Here is a 14702-nt window from a genome sequence, read left to right as displayed (position 1 = left end):
CATAGCTCCTGGGACGCATTTGCCACTCTCCAGAAATGTATATAGAGGTACGTATTCAGAATAACTCTGGGAAGGACATGTGAAACATACCAAACAAACTAGTCTGAAAGACACTCGCTGATGGCCCAATAATGCCCAACAGCTGACCCGTCAGCTTGGTGTGTCCTGGCCTTTTATGTACAGCTTTTAGTTATTAATTGTCCAGCTGTTTTTAGAGATCTCTGTTGTTCTGAGTATTTGAAATGCATCCCAAGTTTGTTGATTAACTAATCTGCCAATTTGTGTTCCAGGATTTGACAGAAATGAAAAGAAGTTTACAATAGATATTGGTAAAAGCCTACATATCAATACATAAGTATAAATGCAGCAGCCATCTCAGTTGACAGTTCCTCCCATCCCTCCACCTCCCCTTGTACTCCTCCTATTTGCTCAGTTCTCTTCTTCAGAAGTACACTCATAAGGGGTTTGATCTCAGAGCTCAAGTCAAGCCTCGAGCCTCCTTCAAGGACAGCAAGCCACTTTACTTTACCATTATCTGTTAGGAATGAATGAGCAGGCGAACTGTGCAACAGAGACCAAACCCATTTCACATGTGTTATCTCTACATAGAAACTGTATGTTAGGTTAAATCCCAGGGAGACTCTACTGTCAGTTGAAGTGGAAAGTACAATAACCGACCAGAATAATGTAATACAACATTTTACTATGACCTGTAAAACGGAAAGTCTTTACAGTCACATTTTATGAATCAAGTTGTCACCATATAGTGTTCAAAGTAAGACTTGTGTGATGAAATGGCATGGTAGAGTTACACCAACTAAATGGCATTTAACCAACAGACTCTCTCAGAATTTGCAGTGTTTGCATGATCATCCTAAAAGCATGCTTGTTTAAAAAGAATTATCCCACAACAGAGTTCAGTTGGCCAAAGTTTTTGCAGCTCTTTGTAGAGTTCTCCAAAACAGGAAATCCATTTTCATAGCTTTCATTACAAATCTTTGATGGATGTAATAAAAAGTGCGTTCAACAAAAGCCTGTTTTGAGTACTCCTGATATTAGCGATGTGGTCACATAGTTCCTAAAGGCTGTAATGCTATATGCTTGCTCTAGCCATGCAAATAGCCAAGCAGTAGCACAGGAATGCCCATTAAGAAACTTCCTACGTCTAGACTGAGGTATGTTCTTCTCATACCTGAACCACAAGACGTTATTATAATTATTGTGAATGAAGCGCAACCCAGGTTTCGGTGAGCGAGGGATGGGTTGCACACAGAAGACTGGGTCGCAAACAGTAATGGGTATTACAGGAGGAGGTTTGAAGCGGACGAGCCGAAAGGAGGGGGTGTCCGAATGAGCGTTTACCGGCAGACTGTCAGCTTTATTAGAACCAGGGGGTTGACTATGGGATGGTTAAGCAATTAGACGTCATGATAGGAGTAAGGGAAAAAACGGCAGTTGTAAAAAGTCTATCAATCACTGTGCAAATCATGATTATTAACAATAAAGAAAAATGTCAACAGATCGCTTCCAAATGACAAAGTAGCATGTGACTAACTTTGAAATTTAAATGATAATACATTTGAGAGCTCCAGAGCTAGCTAGATCATAGCACTCTTTGTGTATTGTTGTTGTTAAATATTCACATGTTAAATTTGAGGGTTGTTCATTCCACTGTGGTGACCCCTGATAAATAAGGGGCTGAGCTGAAGGAAAATGAATGAATGGATTTGAAAGATCTATGTTGAGACACTCATGACTACTTTATAAGGTACACTTGCTCATGTAGACATAACAATTAAATCAGCCAGTCACATGGCAGCAACTTGATGTATAAAGTGATAAAGTTATGATCCAGATGATCTGCTGAACTTCAAACTCGAGGGAGAAAGGTGATTTTTGGGACTTTAAAGCGAATTTTCCAATCAAGAACATTTTTTTTAACTGCACAGAAGGCATGATGGAACACATTGTGCATTCTTTGTTTTTCCTGGAGCCTAGTGTACATTTGCCTATATTCACACTATATTGCTTTGACTTTGTATGTGGAAGGCAGTGGTTAGCACTGTTGTCCCACAGCAAGAAGGTCGCTGGTTCGAGTCCCAGCTAAGGCGGCTGGCATTTCTGTGTGTAGTTTGTATGTTCTCCCCGTCTTGGCGTGGGTTTGCTCCAGGTGCTCCAATTTCCCCCACATTCCAAAGCATACCTGTCAACACTCCCGTATTACGCGGGAGTCTCCCATATATTAGACCCATCTCCCGCCACCCTCCCATTTGGAAATTTCTCCTGGAAAACTCCCATAATTTCAACCCGCTCCTGGTCCTCAGCTTTGGTATAGTATCCAATGGCAGTGGCCACCCGAAACCCGGTCCATAGTAACTAACACCACAGTACAGTTACTAACCCCGTTCACAGCTGTGTAATTCAGACAACCCCCCCCCCCCCCCCCCCCCCCCCCATGTCCCGGAATTTCAGAGGCAATTGTTGGTAGGTATGGTCCAAAGACATGCGCTATAAGTAAATTGGGTAAACGAAATAGGCCGTAGTGTATGTGTGTGTAATTGCGATGGTATAGGTGTTTCCCAGTAATGGGTTGCTGCTGGAAGGGCATCCACTGTGTAAAACGTGGCAAACCCTGATAAATGAGGGACTAGGCTGAAAGAAAATGAATGAATGAATGACTTTGTATGTAATCTTCCTCATTCCAACACTTAATTTCACTTTTGGTTTGAACCCAGCATTACAGTTAATGCTTTTCTGCTGCAACACATTATAGATGGTGGGGTCAGAATTTAGAGTAAACAAGCTTATGGATCAATCCTGCCCTGTACTTACATTTCAAGGTGCTGGTGGTGTAATGGTGTTGAAGAGATTTTTTGTGCACACTTTGAGTCCCTTTAGTAACAACTGAGCTCATTTGAATAAAACGGCCTATTTGATTATTATTGCTGACCAAGTCCATCTTTTTTTTCAATCTTTAAGCATGGTAATGTGTAATGTCGCAAAGCTCATATAATCTCAGAGCAGTTTCTTGAACATGACGAGGAGTTTACTAAACTCAAATGGCCATCTGATGTGCTGGAATGAGCAATAGTATCTGGATGCAAACTTGGATTTGCAAGCTGAGGCTGCATACCTTAAAGATGCAATGTCAGACACAATGCACTCAATGGAGCTAGTGATGTCACTGTGAGGAGCAGGGTTAGGTGTGGTCATTAAAAAGCATTGCATGCAGCTCAGATTGCAAGTGCACCAAGTCTGCATCCAGACCCCTCTTGGAATGGGAGATTCACATTATAGATGTCTAGCTGACAAAACTGCAGCTACTGCTTCAATATGGACCAAAATATGGTACGGTACGGTTCGGTACAGTGAACCGAACCGAACCGTACCATCCCACTTTTTCAGCGCCCTTTCGAAAGGGTACCAAACACGAGAAAGGGTACCAAAAGGTGGAGCTACACATGCAGCTGAACACTGATTGGCTACAGAGATACGTCACGAGCTCGTGGAGCTAGACAGAATGAAAACAAAGGAACCGCCATGTTCTAATACACAGCTGAGACATTACACGGAAATTCTATATGCATATAATAACAAGCCATGGATGACCCGAGCTCTAATAAACCTTGTCATTGTCTTGATGTACAGATACAAAGCCAAGAAGAAAAAAATCTGCCGTGTCCTGTTGTTGCTTTATGAGGCCGTCTAACGTAAAAGTGTGAGCGGTTTTCGCTTTTTTCCGGGAGCTCGTGATCGCGTCTATATTTGATATAATGAACTTCTTGAGCTGATAATAATAACGTGTGCGTGATTAATGAAGTGTCTCCGTCATCTGATCCATTCAGAAAGAAAAGGACAAACGCGAAAAAAAGGAGAAGCCCAACAAAACACAGGATCAAAATTGTTTCAGCAAACTGAATCACAAACAAACTGCCATGTTTATCATCGCCTTTTGGACTATTATGAACTGGGAATGACTGAATTACTCTCTAACAGAATTTATATGTGCTGGTGAAGATTACAGACACAGATGAGAGGTTTGCACTGACTGTGGGCTATATTGTGTGTTGTTTTTGAACTCAAATAAGGACTAAATGTCTGCTGTGTGTATTTTATCTGTAATTGGTAACATATTGGAGACTGTAAGGGTCTGTATGTGTTCATATATGTCGCATTTATTTATTTTATAACAATGCAGACGTTACAGTATAGGCTATTTTGCACTGTCATTGATCTGCAGTTATAATGAAACTATGTTTATAGAAAAGTTAGTAATAAACATTTATACAAAAGTATTTTTGTGTATAAAGCATCTGTTTTGTGAGAAGTGCTTCTCATATGATATGTGAACGACCTGTAACGTTACAGCTTTACTGTAGACATTTATTCAAGCAAGCATGACGTCGACTGAAACTTTCTGTCATACACCACGCCCACCAAAAGGGTACCCTTGGTAGTGGAAACGCAAGCCTGATAAAGGTGACCTGTACCGACCTGAACTGTACCGTACTGTACCACTCAGTGGAAACGAGCCATAATATGCCTGAATATATGCTGATGTATTACTATATATTACTTCCATAGTATGTTTTTATTTAGACTGAGGATGTCTATGGCTATTTTTTTCCAACATTCTTCAGAAAATCTTGTTTTATGTTTAAGTGAAGTTTCACAAACAAATTTTGAGAGGAGCATGTAATATGATTGATTACAGCTGGTCTCTCATCCATAATCATTAGTAAACCAATCGGATTATTCCAAACTCACTATAAATAGCCTGTCTAGGCTTACTCCCTTATCTTTCTTTTTTGAAGAATCCCCCCACTGACCCCAATCTCCCCTTTCCTCTTTTACCAGGGGGAGCTCTTGAGAACTACCCGATCTTGTACACCCTTACATGGTCATTGACCAGGCATGAGCCCTGGGCTCAATTATCTCTGAGCTCAGGGTTCTCTCTCGGGACAGCATGCCAAATCTGCTAATAGTACAAAGCAACATTTAATTGTGAACTCTTGAAAAGAAAGAAACTAAAACAGGTTTGGAACAAGTGGAGGATTAGTAATTATTGAATAATGACAGATTTTTTTCAAGACGTCCTCGCTGCAATCTGTAGAACATGGGTCTCAAACTCAATTCCTGGTGAGCCGCAGCTCTGCACAGTTTTGCTCCACCCCCAATCAAACACACCTGATCCAACTAATCAAGGTGGTTTGGATCTGGTTTGAGCAAAACTGTGCAGAGCTGCGGCTCTCCAGGAATTGAGTTTGAGACCACTGCTGTAGAACGATGACGTACTGGATCAGGTCCAATATGTAATGGACAATGTAAGTTCCATGCTAGTGTGATGGTTGGGTTTAGGGTTGGGGTAAGTATAGACGCTAACAACACTCAATGTAATCTAATCTGAATATAAATAATTATCATTTCTAGCAACAACCACATGCACATGCACGCATTGAGCTTGATCCAGTACGTCTAAGGCTGCAGCAAGGACAAACTCAAATTTTACTTTACCCGAATTTAGGGTGAACTATCCCTTTAAGGCAGTTCTGAATGGAGTCCAAACTGTTACTAGCAAGATGTTCATCCGGTAGTATCAGATTCAGTCTTAATCAGTTTCACAGCATCTTCCACTCACACACAAAATCTGTCTTTAAAATCTGTTTATTTTGCAGTTCTAAGAAGATCACCAGATAAAGCTTCTACAGACACTGCTACGTGTTACAGTGAAAACGTGTGAAAATATACATGGTCCTGAGTAAGCCTTTTGACATGCAAGGCCCGTCTGTGACCCTTTGTATGCCTCCTGGAGCTCATTTCTTTACCGACAAAAGCAGAAGTGAGTAGGAAAGGCAAGAAAAAAAAAGCAGCAACAGCACTTTCCAGACATGGCTATGTAAGTACGTAACACTAAATCCACAGATTTGCTGCTTCCCCTAAACGACTTTGTAAATTGATTTACCCTTTAAGTTTATATGTATCTCACCAACATTATTACTTATAAAATAGATCCCCTTCATCTATCCTAGAATGAAACAGAGGTGTTTCATTTGAGTGATGAGCCAGGCTATTAAAAGATAAAACAGCACTATAAAAGTATACGACTTGTTGATATGGTTTTCTGAAGACATGATGTGTTTTTGGGGAGCGAAAAACAGAGCAATTTACGCCGTTATTCATTGACAGTTGCTTCAGTTTCAATCTGTTTCCCACACAAAGCTATCGAATTGCTCACAAGTGTACACAGACAACTTTGATGGTGTTTTTGTAACTTTTGCAGCCTGACAGTAAGTATAAGTATCCACTTTTATTGCATGTGAAGGAGCACATAAATTCCTTTTGTTTTCCCCAAAAGGCAGAAAATCATGCAAGATTTAAAAGACAAGCTGAAAGGAAAAGTAAAAGCGTAAGGAGATGATGACAGATGTTTTATTTAGATTTAAGCACTAAACCATAGCTAAAACTCTCTGAAATTAGTTTAAAATGACGTTTGAATGGTCAGATTTTGTTTGGGGGGTATAGAATAATGTTAGATTATAAGAAATCAGTTAAATTGATCTTGTTTTCTTGAATGCTTCACTTAAAAATGTGCACTTGAGGACATTCATTTGGCTCCTTTCAAAGAATCCAAATTAAAGTGAATTTCTGCCTAAACCCCTTCTCAAATAAAACCTGCTGTCGCTATTCTGCATAGACCTGTGAGATATGGATATGCAACATGGGAATACGCTCCCTGCCAATGCAATTATATCTGTTATTTTGACTGAGAATAAAACATATGAGCATTTATTTTTGAATCCAAAAAGCCAATGCGTGTCTGACACAAAGCAGAGGTATTTCGCGCACAAAATGTGCTGACACTGTTCAGCCCTACACTATTCAAATCTAGCACACATGACCTTTGGTGTAACACGTACACCAGAGTTTGATATTACTTTTCACTTGGTTAGACAGGCAATTTGATGTCTTTTCATGAGCCCAGAAGTGCCCTTGACTCCTAGTTCAGGGTCACTGTACTTTGCATAAGTGCTGTGGTAAGCTGCGCTACCAAAACTGAAGTCAAACTCATTGCAAAAACATCTGTCATATTGGCTCTGTTTCAAAAGCTAAAGGCATTATACATATTCACAACTATTCATTATACACATTCAGAACTATATTTATGCACAGGATATTGGTACTTGATTGGTTATAGGTCAAATATTTTTTATGCATAGGATGGTATATGATATATATAATTATGCATAATAATTCCTGCCATTATTATTAACTGTTTATTAATGTAATTATTAATACTTTGTTATTACACAATATATTTGACACTATACTTTGCTGATGTTATAACTATGTTGGCTTATAGCTCATATATCTTCAGTTTTAGAATTGGAATTTAATTTTGTACACTACAGTAATTTATAGTATACACTTTAGTGTTTTTGAACCATACTAAAGTGTATTATACTCTATGTAATGTAAAGTATATTTACAAAAATTTGCTAATGATTGCTATAGCGTACTGTTAATAACAGTGAGCTAAAGCAGTGTAATAAATTATGTTGTTTACCATATGTTGTATAGTTTTTACTACTGTAAACCTTTGTGTAATGTAGTATAATATACCTTATATTTAGAAAATTACAGTGTTGGGTAATTCTTTATATTATATGGTTGTTTTTTTTTAATCACAACAACTGTAGATTTACCTCAACAGATTGATTCACATACTTTACAATAGTATTCAGTGTTGGGGAAAGTTACTTTTGGAAGTAATGCATTACAATATTAAGTTACTCCCAAAAAAAGTAACTGGTTGGGATACTTAGTTACCTGTTATGGAAAGTAATGCGATATGTTACTTTTGTGTTTCTTTTACTTATATTTTTCTTCTTCTTTGTTTTTTAAATAGAGAGGCTATGCAATTAACAGCACACTGTATAACATTTATTTACCTTTAAAAAACACATCAAATAATAATAATTTAGGATAATGTTATCTTCTGAGAACTTCCTGAGCCCAGAGCTCTATATGCTCTACACCCTTTACTTTTTTTCATGCATAAAGAATATTGAGAATCCTTGCAGCACAGACATGTAAGGCTCTGCCACCTTGGTTTCTATTGGTTTCTGCAGGGAGAAAATTCTCACATTGAGTGTGGGATTCAATGTTAATTTTCATTCAGCAATTAATTTTTTTTTCTAGGTGAATTAATTAAAGTCACGTTACATTTTTAAAAAAGTAACTCAAATATTATTACAAATTTTTTTAAAAGTAATGTGTTACTTTACTCATTACTTAGAAAAGTAATATTAGTATGTAACTCACGTTACTTGTAATGGGTTACCCCCAACACTGGTATTATTGTTCAAAAATACTATAGTATTTTAATTAATTCATCTGTTCTAACATGCTGAATCATATTAGAAACATGCTAAGCATGAAAGCTATGTGTTAAGATATGTTAGCAATAAACTGGCAACATGCTACAACGAAGAAACTGTGCGGTAAATCATGCTAATATGTTAGCTATGCTACACGTTAGAAACATGTTTGCAACATGCTAAAATATTTTATGCTGGAAACATGTTAGCGATCTGCTTTACAAATTAAAATGGGAATCACAGTGATTTGCTGTGAAAATATAATTTCAAGATTATAATTAATTCAATAATAAAACAGTATTTTATCCTAGTTACAATTTAACTTGCAAACCTATGTTTTATTTTTTTTATTGCTAAAACATGCTAACTACACAGAATATGTTAGCAGTATGATAATAACTACATACTAAATACAAGCTAACCATGTTAAGAATGTTATGCTACCCACCTGATTAATTGTTAACAATATGCTAGCAACATGCTAGTTGCTAGCGACATGTTACATGTAATGTCACCAAATCATAATATGCTACTATTGTGTGCAATACTAGCAGCCCAGCTAACACTCAATGTAACAGTTACATAAAATATTGGTCAATTTTGGTAATTTTGTGACAACGCAACCACAACGTTACATGCTGGTAATTCTATTACTATCCCATAACCAATTCGCAACATAGTCAGTACGTCCCACTAACGTAACAAAATAATTAAAAATGTCCCAGACAGGTACTCTCTTACTAAACATTAAAAGTATGATAAATCATAATTACATACTAAATACATGCTAACCATGTTAAGAATGTTATACTACCTGCCTGATTGTTCCCAAAATGCTTGCAACATGCTACTTGCTAGTGACAAGTTACTTGCAATGACACCAAATCATGTAAACAGAGCGCTAAAATATGCTACTAATGTGTCAAATGCAATACTAGCAGCCCAGCTATTGCACGACGTAACAGTTATTTAACATATTGGTAATTTTTGGTAATTTCGTGACTCACCAACAGACAACCTAACCACAATGACATATGTTGGTAATTCTTTTCCATCCCATTACCAAATCACGTTGTCAGTACATCCCACTAATGTTACAAAATAATTAATTGCTACCTGATCGAGTGTTACCAAAATGCAGGGCCGGCGCGTCCATAGAGGCGACCTAGGGCGGCAGAATAGAGAGGACGGCGTCCACGACACCTCCCTCACCACCTGCGTCCTCAGTTATATCCTCCCCCCCTTGTTCCTCACTTTGCTAACGGGTCACTTTCGTTTTCACTCTCGGGTTGAGGGCGGCGTGATCATCCTTTGCCTGAACCGGCAGTTCAGCTTGCTCCGGCCCTGCCAATATGCTAGCAACATGCTACTTGCTAGCAAAACATTACTTGTAATGTCACTAAATCATGTAAACCATGCACTAAAATATGCTACTAATGTGTCAAATGCAATACGAGCAGCCCAGCTAACACAATTACGTAACATTTTGGTCATTTTTGGTAATTTCATGACTTACCAATAGGCAACGTAACCACAACGTCATATGCTGGTAATTCTATTACCATCCCACCAAATCACAATGTAGTGAGTACGTCCCACTAACATAACAAAATAATTAAGAACATCCCAAACAGATACTCTCTTAGTAATACCTTGGTAATTCCATCATGTCACAAACATGCTAGTAACATGCTAGCAGTGATGCCTAAATTCTTTTATAGCACAACCGTCATATACACAAAAGTTTTATTATCTCTGCTCAGATCAAATGTGCAGTTTCCAAATGCATCTTAATTGTGCAACTTCGTATAAAGAAAGTTTGTTAAACAGCACTGCATGTATTCTTCATAAAGAAGGCAATCCAAGAATGCAGTGAGCTTATCTGAACAGCATTCCAAGAGAAACGTTGATTGTAATTATACCTATAATTCACAGAATATTAAAAAATACTTAAGCACGACTAAAAACTGGCTACTTCTTCCAAGTCGAGTCTCTCATGAGCGTGATGTTTGGAGCACGTTTAGCATGATCTACAGACGTGCTGACTATGTAGGGCATTTCAAATCAATCACTGATGAGCTTCCATCATTTCCGAGGCAGTAGGCAGCTCACTAGGTAGTGGAACAGAGCTATTAAGTTCATCCGGCACTCCGTCTGCCAGTTCAGTCATACATACTGAAGCAGAAAATAAGATTTTGAAGAGGTTTACCTGGGATACATTCAGAAGCTATGACAGAGATGAAGCAATATGTGGGCCGCGCTATCAGCCAAGGCACACGGGGCCGATTTTTAATGTTTTGTACAGTTTTATTACTTTCCTCTGGACCATGACACACTCTCTCTTATACACCGATTTGTCTCTCTCTCTTCCTCTCAGAGCGATAAGACATCCATCACAAACTGCGGTTGAAGGTCTGATGTTACAAAATGAGTACATCAAGTGCATTTTTATTAGCTCTGGCAAGGATCAAATGTGCAACTGTGCATGATCTCATGTCTTTAATAATGGCGCTGTAAACAGAGAACCTGCTTCATCTGGTTTTCGAACCAGAACACCAGGGTCCAAAATTAACAGTGGCAAGTGCCAAATGTGAGTAAAAATTGGCTTTTGTGTGTTGCTCGCCAATTGACCAGTAACTGATAGTCTGACCCTCACTGTTGTAAGTCATGTGAGAGAAAGAAAGTTACACCTTCGTCTACCCTGGGAAAGATTTAGCTTTATAATTTCATCTAGGATGTTTAAAAGATACCTTGTAGTGGCACATACGTAGATTAAATCTTAAAGTAAAAAAAAAAAATACACAACAGAGGCTCATTCTGAAAACGTAGCCCTATATACGTTTCTGGAGGCCGCAAATTATGTAGTCAGAAGTGCGTATGGCTGCATTTCTTCTTTAAAACTAATGCTACGAGGTGGTTCCTTTTCGCGCTTACCAGCTGACTGCTTGCCTATATATAGACGGCTTTCCTGCTGTTACCAGTTTGTCCAGTTAGCTCGCTATGTACGTTGGTGGACTTGAGACGCAGAAAGGGAGTTGACCACGGACCACCATGGATTTCCATTAGAACAGCAGGCGCGAATCGCACTCGCGGGAGAAACTTGAGATCTTAAAAAGTGTACACAGCGGCCTCTGGTGGATTTGCAAAACAAAAACTGCAAAAAAACCCCCAAAAAAACGAACAAACCTCCTAGGACGTATTTGGTGCTATCCAGATATGTGTATAGTGGTACATTTTCAGAATGATACAAATACACAGATACATATTTAATTAACTTTTTATTTTAATTAAAAAAAAAAATATATATATATATATATATATATATATATATATATATATATATATATATATATATATATATATTTAACGGTCAGTAAGGCATACTTATGGCCATTTGTATTGTAGTCACTACATGAAATTAAACATTAAAAGTAGCAAAAACTTTGTTTTGATGATTTTTTTTACTATATTATGACTCAAAATTTATAAATATTTACACATAATAAATAACTCTATGTAACCAGTTTGTGCCTTAAAGAGACAGTTCACCGAAAACTGAAAATTCTGCCATAATTTTCTCAACTTTCAGTTGTTCCAAACAATTTTGGGTCCCACTTTATATTAAGTGTCCTTAACTACTATGTACTTGCAACAAAAAATACATACAATGTACTTTCTGTGTTCATAATGTATTTGAGAACACTTGTGGTGCTCTTGAGTTGGGATAGGGGCAGGGTTATGGACAGGTTTGGTGGTATGCGTAGGTTTAAGGGTGGGTTAAGCTGTAGGGAATGATCAACAGTGTATTTATAAATGTAATTACAGAATTTAATTACAGATGTGTTTACCTACAGGTATTTAATCAAGCATAAGTACACAGTAAATACATGTATTTACACAATAAGTACATTGTAACAAATTATTAATTTCGGTGTAAACACATAGAAGTTAAGGACACTTAAAGAGCCCATATTATACATGAAATAGGGTCATATTTAGGTTGTAAGGGTCTCCAACAACAGTCTAATATGCATGCAAGGTCATAAAACACTTTGATGGTCTTATAACCTGCATTTATTTTTACCTAATTATCCCAACGACTCCCATATGAATCGTTCAGCGATTCATTTGTTCCCAACCCCCTCCTCAGCGCGAAGCTAATCTGCGCTGATTGGACCGATGACAGCCTGCTGCGATTGGTCGACAGTGACAGCCTTCAGCACGAGACAGAGTGAAATGCCCAGCTGGTAATCAACTATATAAAAGTAGTCACAGTGCACACGCGCTTCATAGTGTAAGGCTTTTTTCACACACACACACACACAACCCTCCTCAGAAGAACTGGGGAGATCGACGCGAGTCTCTCTCTCTCCCTCTCTCTCTCTCTCACACACACACACACACACACACAACGCTCCTCAGAAGAACTAGGGAAAGCGACGCGAGTCTCTCTCTCTCTCTCTCTCTCTCTCTCTCTCTCTCTCTCTCTCTCTCTCTCTCTCTCTCTCTCTCACACACACACACACACAACGCTCCTCAGAAAAACTAGGGAAAGCGACGCGAGTCTCTCTCTCTCTCACACACACACAACGCTCCTCAGAAGAACTAGGGAAAGCGACGCGAGTCTCTCTCTCTCTCTCTCTCTCTCTCTCTCTCTCTCTCTCTCTCTCTCTCTCTCTCACACACACACACACACACACACACAACGCTCCTCAGAAGAACTAGGGAAAGTGACACGAGTGTCCTGTCTCCTAGCTTATGATCGATCGCCATAGCAACGACAAACGGCAGTGGAACGCGAGCTCACAAAAGCCTTTAACGTTAAATCCGTAAACAAAGCGGCACGCGTCGCGTTTTTAACGTGGCTTACATGTGATAAGAGAATATAAAGAGTAACCGCGTGTACTGTACCAGGTTAACAACTCATCTTTGGGTAGAGACTGTCAATATTATCCATCTGAGCACAGCGTGACTTCATTGGACCGGCGGCGTCTGTGTGTGTGTGTCTAGTGTTTTTTCTGTGTTAGTGGGCGGGGCCGCAGGTTTCAAATCTCCCTGGTTTGCGCGCGTAACTACTGGCGAGGCTTGTGTTTCGTGGCTGCGTCATCGCGAAACACCTAATGACTCGTTATCAAGGCGACTCGTTTGAAGCACTATGAGTCGACTCTTTTATAGATGAATCAATAGTTTTAAACACTGTACACTTACAGATTTAAGCCTTAGCTGGATATTTCACTTCACTTAGAGCTGTGTTACACACTACATGGAAGGGCATTTTCAAAAACCCATAATATGGGCTCTTTAATATAAAGTGGGACCCAATTTTTTCCTTGGTATTTGTTTTTCCAGCCTGATCTTGCGAGGAAACGCAAGTATTTTACATTTTGTCAGTCAATTCATTGTCATTGTCAGTTCATATGAGTTCAGTCATACAAAATTGTATAATTTTGTATAATTTTGAAAAGGAGGTGTGGCACCTAAACCCAACCGTCATTGTGGAATAAGCAAATCGTACTAAATTGTAGGAATTAGATTGTACAAAATCATACGAATTAGCCACTAAATCAAAAAGTTACTAATTGCTGTGAGATTGTGTTGGTTTTTCCTACTGTGGAAGTCAATGATTTTCAGGTTTCTGACTTTTTCAAAACATCTTCACCAGTGTTAAACAGAACAAGGAAACTCAAAAAGTCTTGGAACCATTTGAGGACGAGTAAATGGTGTGCAGATAAAATTTTTTGGGTGAATTATACATTTAATGAGGGTTCATTTTAGTTGAGGACCTTCATTTATTTCTAAAAAATAAAAATAATGGCGTATGTGAAACCTGACATCAGTGTTAAGGTAAAGATGAGTGTTACATTCACTGGAAATAATGATGACGCTCAATAAAAACCTCCTGCCAAACATTTGCCAAAACGAAGCTTCTCTAGAAAGCCTTCGAGACCACGAACAGAGAGATCAACGACATGTTATAGGGCAGAGGTATAAATTACGTTGAACTTTTGGATGTTCTACTCATCCGAATTTGATCTGTAAAACATATGGTGTCTGCCCGCATCAAAGACAGTCCTTGTTTTGAAAAATCAATCAAACGAAGACTAAAATGACATATTGCAAAATCATAATCCCAAAGCCTACTGAATTAGCAAGACTCGAAGGCTCCGCCGCAAGCTCCAACTAAGCGCATGCACAAAAAAAAAAGAACTTGAAATCACAAAAAAACATCTCGCCGCAGATGTTGTTCTTCTAGAAGGTGTGGGTTGATTAGAAGCACTGAGCTCTAAGAGAGATGAGATAAGAGACGAACTGCCAAACCTTCAA

Source organism: Danio aesculapii, chromosome 22 (genome assembly GCF_903798145.1).
Source record: "Danio aesculapii chromosome 22, fDanAes4.1, whole genome shotgun sequence".
NCBI lineage: Eukaryota > Metazoa > Chordata > Actinopteri > Cypriniformes > Danionidae > Danio > Danio aesculapii.
This window is presented reverse-complemented; position numbering follows the sequence as displayed.